Source organism: Panthera tigris, chromosome B1 (genome assembly GCF_018350195.1).
Source record: "Panthera tigris isolate Pti1 chromosome B1, P.tigris_Pti1_mat1.1, whole genome shotgun sequence".
NCBI classification, from domain to species: domain Eukaryota; kingdom Metazoa; phylum Chordata; class Mammalia; order Carnivora; family Felidae; genus Panthera; species Panthera tigris.
The window spans coordinates 146,016,087-146,029,639 of record NC_056663.1 but is presented as its reverse complement, the minus strand read 5'-3'; the positions used below and the strand labels follow the sequence as shown (position 1 = coordinate 146,029,639).

The window sequence follows — 13,553 nt, the reverse complement described above, 5'->3', positions numbered from 1 at the left end:
TATACTGGAGTGCATTCTAGCAATCTGACACTGCTAGAAGTTAGTTTTCTAAGTAAGCTCAAAGGAGAGAGAGAATTCCATTTCACAGATGCCAATTTCAAAGCTCAAATTATGTCTACCAGATGCCTCCTATGTGCGATTTCTTCACTTAAGACTTCCCCGGAACCCTATTTGAGCATAGTAATTTTTTTCCATCTGGAACCAGTTAATAAAAATTAAACAAGTCATTATAGCCAACCTATGAATATTAACATTTGCCATAATATTTCCAATAAATATTTAAAGAACAGGGCGTGGGCCTGCACTGTTCTAAACACAGAGAGAATAACAGTAGACAAAACAGACATGGAGCTTGCCTGCACTGAACTGACATTCTAGAGATAAGAAAGATGAAGCAGGGTAAGAAAAGTCAAACAGGATAAGGGGAATAAGAGTGAAATGAAGAAGGCACAATTTTAGATAAAGGTGTTCAGAAAAAGATAGAAAATGGACAGAGATCTTGTAAAGTGATAGAATGAGCCACATGAATATCAATGTTATATTTATGTGATACATAGATAAGCTTTTTATACATAAATGTAAACTTTTAATCTATATTTATATTATAGATCTCTTAGTATGAGGCTGCATGGTATAATACAGAGAAAATCACAATAAATTCAGTAATATACCAGGCAGAGTTTCCCACAAAGATCCATGGAACCTGTGAATATGAGGAAATATCACTCCTCTGATTATGTTATATGCACAGCTGAATGTAAACTAAAGGCATAGGGGCACCTGGGTGGCTCAGTAGGTTGTCCGGCTTTGTCTCAGGTCATGATCTTGTGGTCTGTGGGTTTCAGCCCTGTGTCAGGCCCTGTGCTGACAGCTTGGAGCCTGGAGCCTGCTTGGAATTCTGTGTCTCCCTCTCTCTCTGCCCCTCCCTGCTCACTTTCTGACTCTCTCTCTCTCAAAAATAAACATCAAAAAAATAAAAATAAAACAAAATAAAATAAAATAAAAGGCATTATCCAGGTGGGCCTGATCTAATCTCGTAAGTCGTTAAAAGTAGAAACCTTTCCCTGACTGGTTGTAGAAGAGAAGGTAAAAAATGTGAACTGTGAAAAGGAAATGACATACCATTGTTGGCTTTGATGATGGAGCGAGACTGTGCAAGGACCAGAGACAGGTATCTAGCTGCTGACAGTGAACTCCAGCCATCAGCTAGCCAGGAAATGGGGACCTCAGTCCCACAACAACTGGAACCTGAATTCTGCCAACTTGGTGAATGGGTTTGGAAGTGGATTCTTTCCCATCACCTCCAGGCAGGAGTTCACCCTGGCTAGAACCTTGATTTTGGCCTTGTGAGAGCTAAGCACAGAAACCAGTCCAGTCACCTGGGATTCTGATTCACAGAGCTGTGAATTAATAAATGACTATTGTTTTAAATCACTAGGCTCTTGGTGATTTGTTATGCAACAACAGAAAAATAATACAGAGAACAGAGCTCTAGGCCCAGCTCTGCTATGCTTCATTTGTTTGATCTGGGAAAGATGCCAAATTTATCTGAGCCTCAGTTTCCTTATCTATAAAATAAATGAGCTGTGCTAGAGGATCACTAAAATCTTCTTCCTGGCTAAATTTCCATAATTAATCATTGGGCCATGACTTCCCTATTTTAGATTATTAAAGTTGCTTTCTTGACCATAAATGATTGATCATTCTTATAATTGTTGCTAAATCCTTGGTCAAGGATATGATTCACAATTAAAACATATTTTACATGGAAAAATGCATTACACCATAAGACAAACTGCATTATGATATAAATACTTCATGACAATGTAGAAGTCTAGTAATTTATTACAATAAGACATAGTCTTCTCATTTACACTGTAAGCTGATAAGAACAGATACTACATTTGATCTTAGCTAAATGGCTGAGAAGCAATTCGTTTGCCATTTAAAGATGAGCACAGGGTGTTCATAAAGTCTAGAGGCATAGTCAAATGTACATAATATCATCAAGGACATCTTTGGTTTCTTCTCTGAAAAATAAAATATTATCTATGTTTCCATATTTTAATTTTTTTTTTTAATGTTTATTTATTTTTGAGACAGAGAGAGACAGAGCATGAACGGGGGAGGGTCAGAGAGAGGGAGACACAGAATCTGAAGCAGGCTCCAGGCTCTGAGCTGTCAGCACAGAGCCCGACGCGGGACTCGAACTCACGGACCGCGAGATCATGACCTGAGCCGAAGTCGGCCGCTTAACCGACTGAGCCACCCAGGCGCCCCTGTTTCCATATTTTATAAACAACCTATATAAGATTGGGTAAACGACATATAGATTATTTAAGTATTTACGCATCCACAACACCAACTAGAATTTATCCTAAGTGTTTAAAAACTCACTTTATGCCTTTTTATTGTGTTACAACAGAATTATACTATGCTACCACCAATAAATTGTTGCCAAAGTAGACTTATATAAACATGGAATTAAAAATGCACATTACCCATAAAATTAAAATATTGAAGTGATCACCTACATGTATTTAACCGGAAGTCCTATGCTCATTTGAATAATACTGACCAGTTTTAACTTATGTTCAGATGAAAGGTTATTTTTTTAAACAAACTGTGATTTATTTATACTCCACATCAATAAAAAAGAACAAACTATGGATACACAATTAATACACAGAAATCAGTAGCATTTCTTTACACTAACAATGAAGCCACAGAATGAGAAATTTACAAAAACAGCACCATTTACAACTGCACCAAAAAGACTAAAATACCCAGGAATAAACTTAACCAAAGGTTAAGGCATAGGTGAAAGACCTATACTCTAGAAATTATAAAACACTGATGAAAGCAGTTGAAGATAACGCAGATAAATGGAAAGATATTCCACACTCACGGATTGTAAGAATTAATATTGTTAAAATGTCTGTATTACCCAAAGCATTCTGCAGATTCAATGCAATCCCTATTAAAATACCAACAGCATTTTTCACAGAACTAGAGCAAATAATGCTAAAATGTGTATGGAACCACAGAAGACCCTGAACAGCCAAAGCAATCCTGAGAAAGAACAAAGCTGGAGGTATCACAATTCCAGAATTCAAGATGTACTGCTAAGCTGAAGCAATGAAAACAATATGGTACTGACACAAAAATAGGCACATAGATCAAAGGAACAGAATAGAGACCCCAGAAACAAACCCACATTCTTATGGTTAATTTATGACAAAGGAGGCAAGAATATCCAGTGGGGAAGAGACAGTCTCTTCAATAAATGATGTTGGGAAAACTGGACAGCTACATGTAAAAGAATGAAACTGGACCACTTTTTTACACCATATACAAAAATAAACTCAAAATGAATTTGAGACGTAAACGTGAGGCCTGAAACCATAGAAGTCCTATAAGAGAACACAGGCAGTCATTTCTCTAACATTGACCATAGCAATACTTTTCTAGATATGTCTAAGGAAAAGGAAACAAAAGCAAAAAAAAAAAAACAAAAAAAACAAAACAAAACAAAAAAACAAACTATTGAGACTAACCAAAATAAAAAGTTTCTAAACAGTGAAGGAACCCATCAACAGAACAAAAAGACCACCTACTGAATGGCAGAAGATACTTGCAAATGGTATGTCCAATAATAGGTTAATGTCCAAAATATGGAAAGGTCAAGTTTATAATCCTATCATATAGAATCAATATTTTTAAGACATAGAAATTACTGCCAATTTAAGATAAATTATGACAGAACAGTATTTGCTATCCAATACTATGAATGGGACAGTGTAACTCCTAACACCAATATAACATTATCCAAGTTATATTTAATAACATGGCATATTTTGCATTCAGATAAAATTGTTGGGCCATTCCTAATGTGAACTTCCACTAAATACACTAATTTGCTAAAATAAAACTATTCTTAGTCTAACAAATAAAATACACAGAGGAAAGAAATATTGTTATATTTACATTTTAGCCATATAAATACATGTCTATTATACATTCTCCCACATAGTACTGATCGTATGGAAGCAAAAAACTCGAGTGTATTTTTATATCTTCTGCCTTTGTAAACATATGAAATAGTTTTAAGAGCTGTTTTAATGCATTGTTTTCTAACATTTCTGACACTTATGGGTCAGTTTTGGCTGATTGATTTTTCTCATCATTATGGGTTGTATTTTCCTATTCCTTTGCATACTTGCTAATTTTGATCAGATGCCTGACACAGTGAATTTCACCTTGTTGGTTGCTGGATGTATTTGTGTTCCTATAAGTATTCTTGAGCTTTATTCTTGGATGCAGTCAAATTACCTCAAAACAGTTTGGTCCTTTCTCAGGTCTTGCTTTTAAGATCAATCAGAAAGGACCAGAGCCACGTTCAGCTAGAGCTAATTATTCATCGCTACTGAGGGAAGCCCTCTCTGTGTGCACTAGCCAATGCTAGGTCAATTAGGAGATGTCCCAGTCTGCAGAGTTTGAACAAGTATTATTCCCAGCCCCATGGAAGCACGGCCACAGTTACCGCTAATCCCCTCAGGTGGTTCTTTTCCAACTTTGCATAATTTCCTCACATATATGTGCTGATTAGGACTTGAATGAATACTAGAGGGGAACCCCTTCAGATATCTTCAGGATTCTACCGCGTGTAGTTCTCTTCTTATAGTTTGGTGAACTCTGGCCACCTTCATCTCCCAGACTCTCAGCTCTGGCATCTCCACTCCAAGTGCCTGTCAGGCTCAGCCTGGTTGTCCTTCCGTAAGATTCAGATTAAAACCCCTCTAGGAAGTAAACTGGGGTAACACTGAGGCTCACGTCATTTGTTTCTCACCTCTTAGGGATCCCTAGCCTTCACTGTCAGGTATCCGGTACCTTGCAAACCGGTGTTTCATATTTTGTTCATTTCTGTTTTTTTAAAGCAGGGGAGTATATCTAATCTTTGTTATTCCACCGTGGTCAAGAGCAGAAGCTCACTTAATTTGGTTTTGCTAAGAACATATGGTAGTTTAGAAACTTGGATTTATAGGCATGTTACTCTGTAATAGGACTTAGAATTCTCTCTAGCAATTCAGCTTTCCCCAAATAGCTTTCTACACACATTTACTTGGACTTGTGGAATTAGCAGTGAAATGCTCAGTGTAAAAACCCTGACAACACTCTTTTAATTAAAAAAGAAATCATACTCTTCTAAGACATTAAATATCCTTGAATATGTCCTTGCAACATAGGATATCATATGTAAGCAAGAGACATTTAAGGTTGAGCAGCATTCAGTAGATCTCAAAAAAATATGTATATTCTGTTCACCTTACTCCTAAAACAATGTGAACTCCTCTGCCCATTAAAAGCTGGCTGATGAAACAAATACATGAACTATATATTCTTCAGGGAGTGTCGTTCACCTATGTGAGAGAATGTTAAAAATTACCCAAGGAAAATTCATGGATATTCTTTGCCAAGGACTTGGGAGTCTTAATTACAACCCTATTTTCACTTTTATTTTCAAGATGAATAATACATGATGAACTGATGATTTCTTTTAAGCTAGTAAGAAAAATCTCATATGGTAATAATACCTGTGATTTTCCTAGCCAAGATGAAACTTTCATAGTTACACTTTCATATAAAAACTCTTGTTATGATCAAAATGAAATGTATCCTAAGCTGACCGAGGGATTTCCCTCAGGATAGGGTAACTAGGAAGAATGTGTGTGTGATCTTTAGAATTTTCCCTTTTCCCCTCACTGTGGGCATTCTTCGTCTATAACCATAATAGATGTGATCAGAAATAATATATGGCCATAGGCATGACTGCATCATACAATATGAAGTAAATTCTGCACTTTCCTCAAAAAAAAAAAAAAAAGCTGGCTGAGCAAGAGGTACTGTAAATGTGTTTATAGAAGGAAACTGACGTCCAAGAGTAGATCCCCTACCCCCCAGAATGCTGCTTGTTACTTAACACAAACATGGAGAGAAATAAAAAACAAAAAACAAAACTAAAACCTTAGCAAACATAGGCATCACCTTATAGTCCAAAGAAAGCAATGTTTGAAATATTCACTGAAAATGTTTTGCACTGAGTTTTATAAAGAATTATAAACTAGGTTTTTAAAAACATCATATTTAGATGAGAGAAAATTGGGGGTGAACTGCAGGAAGTCATGTTACAGTGGTGAAGGCAAGAAGTAAATCCTTTAAATCAGGGCTCACTGTGGGACATTTCCTAAAATCAACAACAAGGGCCTCAAGAAGCGGATAAAACTGCTCACTCAAAAAAGAAATCACCTTATGAACAGGAAAGTGAGGCCTTTTTGCATTTTTAATTCAAAAAATCTAAACACTTGTGTGTTAAGCTCAAATCAAGGAATGGCATAGTTGATGGGTTAACATAGATGTAGTGAAAACATTTAACCACTGACTGTGATCGAAGCCAATAAATACCGATATTTTCTTCAACTATTAGATGGGAAATCCAGACAAGTCTGTTTCTAAGTGAGTGTGAGTTGATTCCATCTCAACTCATTCAGTAATTTTGAAGATCTAATAGATTGGTAATACAAAAAGAAGCCTCACAAAATGGAAACACTAGGATTATTATCAAAGTCTCATTACCTCTTTCCCTCCTGCCCTCTTTTCCTTCCTTTCCTCCCCTTTTCCTTTCTCTGCTCACTCTCTCTTTATTTCCTTGCTCTCCTCCTTACTTCCTTGCACCCATCTGTTTCCAAACATTTCTTGAGCACTTTTTAAGTATAGAATCTGACCTAGCCTCTGGGAATAAAAGGTGAATAATCTCAGTTCTTGTCATTGAGGAAGCCAAAGTGTAATAGCAGTGGAGAAAGATATATAAACAGATACTTTAATACAAGGTTAGTAGGTAACTGGAGAACCAACTTACTCTACTGGAAGACATCTGAGAGTATTTCAACAGAGGAGGTGATATCTGAGCTGGATTTTAAAAGACACACAGATGTTAGATATATGGAGAAATAGAGAGCACCGTTCCAGGCAATGACACACGTGCACCAGACCAGAAAAGAAATTGGGGGAAGAGAACTTCGAAGGAGATGGAACAAAAAGTAAGTGAAGATTTGTCTTGAGAGATGTGGTCACTAAGGGAAGCTGAAGCGAGATCATGAAGAACCTTAAATATTTTATCCACAGGCTTAGAGCTGAGTTTGCTGGGGTGGTTCAGTATCATGCCTGTTATCCTGACATAAATAGGAGCAGTGTTTTCTTTTACTCTCAGATGTGGCCTAGTTTGAACAACAAATCAGGTGGGCCGCTTACTTATAGGACTCTTGATATCAGAATGGGATTTTTTAGAAGGAGGGCTAAAGCTATAGAATTCTCCTTTGTGCACTTCAATTCAATGGCAACAGAGAGACTGTAATAATAGGCTTTCCACACTGTGCTGCAGTGATCTTTCCTAGGTGTGCAAACAGGGATGGTGAATAGGATCATTTGGCAGTCAACATCCATTCCAACCTCCTTGGGTTGTCGACATCTGCAGAAGTGGGGAACTATGTGTCCCAACGTGCTTGCAGCCAGGATTCCAGGTGAGAATTCGGTTATGTCAGCTAGAGTGAGTTTTGGATTCAGGAGCGGCAGGTGTGGTTGGGGAGATACTGTAGGACCACAGTCTAGGCATCCTAGGTCTAGTTGTTGGCTGTGTGGAGGCTGTGAGGAGAGTGCATAGTGAGCAGTAGTGGCAGTTTGCTGTCCTGGGAGAAGTCTTGGTCCTTGGAGTCCAAAGGTCCAGTGGCAGCTCCCTCATTCTCCCCCTCCCTGGCCTGGGCCGCAGCAGCGGCTGCCCGGGTGGACCAATCTGCTGTATCATTCTGAGAACTAGTCCAGGAGCTTAAGCCTGGAGGCCACTCCTCCAAACCTTCCAACAATTTAATGCACACCTAATTCTTTATATTAAATCGTTTCATGCTTAAAATAGCTAGTGTGGTTTCAATTTCCTGGAACTGAACCTTGACATATATATGGTAAGTTATTTAACAAAACCGGGCCTCAAATCCACAGCCGTGTAGTAAGAGGGCTGGGCTATTCAATGATTTGCAAGACCTCTCCTACCTCGAAAATTTGCTTTTGTGATTCTGTAATTTTGTGAAGTTTGCCTAATCCTCCATTTTTCCTCTCTTGCAGCCCTCAGGAACTGCTTCCAACCTGGCTTCTAGCTTACATTTCCATATAACTATTTTACTAAGATCGCTATGAGTATACTTTCAGTAGTCAGAAAATGCACCAAAAGTCATAGAATGCATATCAGACACTCATTCATTTAACACACATTTATTGATTACCTATTAACACCAGGTGCTCTTAAACAATATTTTACAAACTCCTTGACCTAGTCCAAGCATTTGTTTAGACAAAACATCCCTGGAAGTATATTTTGTCTCTGTCTTGTTTGCAATTTGATAATAACTTTCCTCCCCAAACTCTCTCCCTTCTCTACCCCTCTCCATTCAGGGCTTCAGTCAGTGTGCTATTGCTTCTTTGTAGAAACTGACCTGAGTCAAATCAGGATTTCTTTTCCCTTGTCTCTAGACCACTATCTCTATTTCCAGCCTATTTTGTTGTCCTTAATAGGGTGAATCATCACACATTCTCTTCACTGATGTAGTCTTTCAAATCCACATTTTATTCCTCTCCACTCTTTTTAAAAAAAAAAAATTAATGTTTAATTATTTTTGAGAGAGACAGAGAGAGAGAGAGAGAGAGAGACAGAGAAAGCGTGAGTGGGAGAGGAACAGAGAGAGAGGGAGACTCAGAATCCAAAGCAGGCTCCAGGCTCTCAGCTGTGGGCACAGAGCCTGACATGGGGCTCGAACTCACAGACTGTGAGATCATGACCTGAATTGAAGCCAGGTGTTTAACCGACTGAGCCACCCAGGCACCCCTTCCTCTCTACTCTTAGTGTTCTATATGTCTCTTCAGGTGGTCCTTTGCTGGATCCTGTGCTCCTCACCAATTGGCTGAGAATTACCCAAAGCCCTTTGTTTACATATTCCCTTGGATAAATCATTCAGTCATCCAGTTTTATTTATTTTGAGAGAGAGAGAGAGAGAGAGAGAGAGAACAAGAGCAGGGGATGGCAGAAAGAGAAGGAGAGAGAGAATCCCCAGCAGACTTCGTGCTGCCAGGGCAGAGCCCGATGCAGGGCTCGATATCACAAACTATGAGATCATGATCTGAGTCAAGAGTCAGACACTTAACCGACTGAGCCACCCAGGCACCCCAGTCATCATGTTTTAAAACCTTTTTAATCCTTAAGTCACATATCCTGAGTCATAGAACATTTCTACATTGCTGTTCCAGTGCTTTCTAACTATTATTATTCTTAAAGTATTAATTTATCTCAACATGGTCATCCTTCAACACTCTTCTTGTACTCCTCTCCAGGCAATCAAAACTCTGAAGTCATTTTTACTTTCTTGCTTAACAGGTCATTCCCAAATTCTGGTAATTCTTTCTACACAATATTAGACTTGCCATTCTATCTACAATTCCGCATTCAATATCATGCCCCAGGTTCTGTATTGGTCTCTTCTCTTTCCCTATTTTCTGTCTACACCTATATCCTATGTTTGGCCACTTGAATTATCTCCTTTAAATGTTAGCACAAGAGCTTTTGGTAGTCAAATTTCCTTTCCTCATGAAATCTAAACCTTTTGTCAGTGGCCAAACTTTTCACTACCTAAACTACGTATCTCCTATTGTAGTCTGGTTTCATTTTTTTCTCAAGAAGAGTTAACCTAATTGTCATTACACAGTCTACCCATCTCTGCCATATTACTTGTTTCATCAACCTGGAATGTTGTCCACCTGAACTAAAAAATATCTCCAAAAATCCTTAAAGGCACTGATCAAAATGTTTCCTGTTCAAGGATCATTTCATCTGACTCTAATTAATAGCAGTCCTAGAGGACTTTCTACTAATGTTTGTAAAGCCAAAGCTTAAAAAAAAAAGTCTTGAAGGATAAACTTATGTGCTGTTTTTTCTCTTATTCAATGAATGTCGGAGTAAGTCCTTGGTAAAGCAAAGAATAGTCATAGATAATACAACTCACCACAGCATGTAAGTGCACATAACAACAAGCCTGAAAGCTAGGTATACATTGCACAGTATCGGTTATAGTTCTGTTGTTCTCACACAAGAAGCATATGCTATATGAGAATTATTTTGCCTTATCCTATTTACTTTGGAATTCTTTTTTTATATTGACTCCATGGTATTGCAGACAGAGGGACATAAAGGCTCTTGAATGTAGAAAAGTTTTGTGATTAAAAAACCTAATAATTAGTGATTGCATCCATTTTTTGTAAAGTGGGGAAATGTGCTTTTTAAAAAAAGTAGTCCAATGAGCTTGAATACATTAAGAGATCAATACACGTTTGTTAAGTAAATGAGTGGGCGAGACAACAGGTAAGTTTTTTGAGTTTAAAGAAAATGGGGATAGAAACAGATCATAACCTATCAGTGTGTGCACAAAGTAGAAGAATGGAGAAAAAAAACATAATAATTGTTACTGAAGTTTCTGATAGTTCTAGAAATGAAAACACCAAAGAATAACTGGAGACAAGTTATACATCCAGGAATAGGCATACAATTAAATAAATTGTATCTTATAATATACACAGAGGTATACACTATAATATTACATGATGTTATAGTTCATGTACATATATATGTCTAACATAGTTAGTCCTCATTATTTGTAGACCTTTATATTTGTGAATTTGCTTATTCAACAAAATTTATTTGTAACCCTGAGGTTAATATTAGCGGTGTTTTCTCAGTCATCTGTAGGCATGCACAAAGTGGCAAAAATTTTTTTCAACAAAGCAAGAAAAGAAAACAAAAAAATAATTATGATTTATATGGGAGAAATAAATCTGTCACTATTTCCAGATAACATGATTATGTTTTTAGAAATCCAAAAGAATCTACAGATCAACTATTAGAATTAATAAATGAATTAAGCAGGTCACTGAATACAAAGCCAAAAATATCACTTGAATTTTATATATTAACAGCAAAGGATGAGAAATAAAATTTATCAATAAAAAATAATACCATTCAAAAGCGTATAAAAAATCAAAGTCTTAGGCAAATTGAACTAAGATGTGCTAGATCTCTACACTGAAAACTATGATCATTACTTACAGACAATAAACTGCAGAGTTGGAGAAAATATTTGCAATACATATCTGACAAAGTATTCATATCCAGAATATATAAATACTCCTACAAAATAATAGTAAGACAGGCAATTTTAAAAGTGTTCATTTTGTGCATTTCACAAAAATAACAGTCTAATAGCCAACAGGTGTATATAAAGTTTCTCGACATGTTTAGATATCAGGAAAAACAAATTAAAGCCAGATAAAACATACCTGCTACGATAACTAAAATTAGATCTAATAAATAAAACTTAATCCCAAGCTTGGATAGGACTTGAATCAGTTGGAACTCTCATACACTGCAGGTGGGAATGTCAATAGTATACTACTTTGTAAAGCATTTAGCATTATCTACTGAAATTGAATACATGCATACTCTAAGACACAGCAATTCTACTCCTGTGTAGAAACTAAACAGATATGAGTGCTTATATGTATTCACCATAGTACACACACAAGAATATTCATAGCTGTTTATAATAGCTAAAACTAAAAAGTAGACTGGATGAATAAATTACGATAAATTTGTGTGATAGAACAGTATAGGGTAATAAAAAATGAACAAATCGCTACAGCATGCAGCAACGTGGATTGACCTCTTAGAAGTAATATTTAATTTTTTCTATGTTCATTCATTTTTGAAAGACACAGAGAGACAGCGCACAAGCAGGGGTGGGGCAGAGAGGGAGGGGGACACAGAATCCAAAGCAGGCTCCAGGCTCTGAGCTGTCAGCACAGAGCCTGATGCAGGACTCAAACTCACGAACTGCGAGATCAGGACCTGAGCAGAAGTCAGACGCTCAACTGACTGAACCACTCAGGCGCTCCTAGAAATAATATTAAGTTAAAGAAACCAGACAAAAAATAATAAATACTATATGATTCAATTTATATTATATATACTAATTTCATGAAAGGCCAAAATACACTGTATCAATAGAATTCAGAATGGTGGTTACCTTTGATGGGGTACCTTTGATTACCTTTGATCTCCTAGGAGATCATACAAGGGAAGGTTTGAGATGGTGGCCATATTCTACTAAATATGTAGAGTGGTTACTTTTGTAAAAATTGAGCTGAGAACTTAAGACTGAATGTTACTGTATGTGTATTATAGAACAAGACAAAACTACAATAAATAAAACAAGTTTTCAACATAAATCTATTCTATCACATGTTAATGCCTTGTTTGACACAGTATAGAAATATGAAACTTGGGAGAACATAAAAAATCTCTGAAGGATGTAATATAGCAATCTAAATTGATGCAAAATAATTTATGCAAGAGTGCCAAAAGACCTCCCACAAAGACTGCCTTCTTTCCTCCCCAAAAAGTGACTTGATAACAAAATACTTTAAATCAAGCCACACAATGTAGTTCCTAGGGGGTGGAATGTCTGGTTAACGTAAGCCTAGTAGAGTACACAGGACATTTGCCAGATTTTTGTCAAAGAATGTCTATGAGATCATTCTTCACAAGGGCTCCCCTCCATATTCCTGACATGATATAAACTGCTCTGGTATTTATGTATGCTGGACACTCCTTTAGTATACTTTATAGGTTTTTAAATAAAACCAGCTGGCACTTGAGCTAACCTTGAGGGGAAAAACAGAGATTTCTCTGCAGCACACTTGTGTGCATCAGAATCACCTAAGTCTTAGGGTCTCCATCCAGACATTTTACAGCACTTGGTTTGCAAAGGGCCCTGGAATCTGCATTTCAAGAAGCACTCCAAGAGACCCTGGGTCAAGTGGTTTGGCTCATACATTTATGGTATCCTGGTCTATACTATCATATCAACTATTCATTTTCAGTGAATTTGCTTATTTCAAAAATATAATGTCTTCTCTCTATGTGAATTTCTTTCTTCTTTCTATGTGAAATTAGTATGGATGATAGAACTTAATGCAATAAGCTATATATGTCCTTTTTATATATGTCCTATTATAAATCCTTTATCTGCTAGTTAGATTTCATCTTTCTCAGTCACATCAGTATAACAACATTAACCTATTAAATAATCAAAGAAGGAAAGTAACTGAAATAATGCCTTTCCATATTAATTAATAATTATTATATGCATAGAATGACTTGTTGCTATGTAAACTATTATTTTTTCTTAATGAGAGGCAACTCAGACTTGGACCAGAGCTATCTGAATCTGCTAACACATAAATTCAGGATTAATGGAATTCAACCATTTAAAAGGCCAATGTGCACTATTAAAATATAGAAGAGAAATTATAAAGTGAATTTACCTAGGCAAATGAAAGACAGAGGTGAGAAGCTTTCCAAAAGAAACAAAAAGAAAAGAGAAAGAGAAAACAGTAAAAAAAAA

At 36.7% G+C, this 13,553-nt stretch overlaps 1 protein-coding gene and 1 pseudogene across 7 annotated transcripts in view; both read right to left on the bottom strand.

Annotated features, from left to right (window-relative positions):
* Positions 1-13,553, bottom strand: part of ADAMTS3 (ADAM metallopeptidase with thrombospondin type 1 motif 3) — a 258,656-nt gene that overhangs the window by 73,347 nt on the left and 171,756 nt on the right. The gene's annotated exons all lie outside the window — the stretch shown is intronic.
* Positions 1,828-1,934, bottom strand: LOC122238297 (annotated as a pseudogene).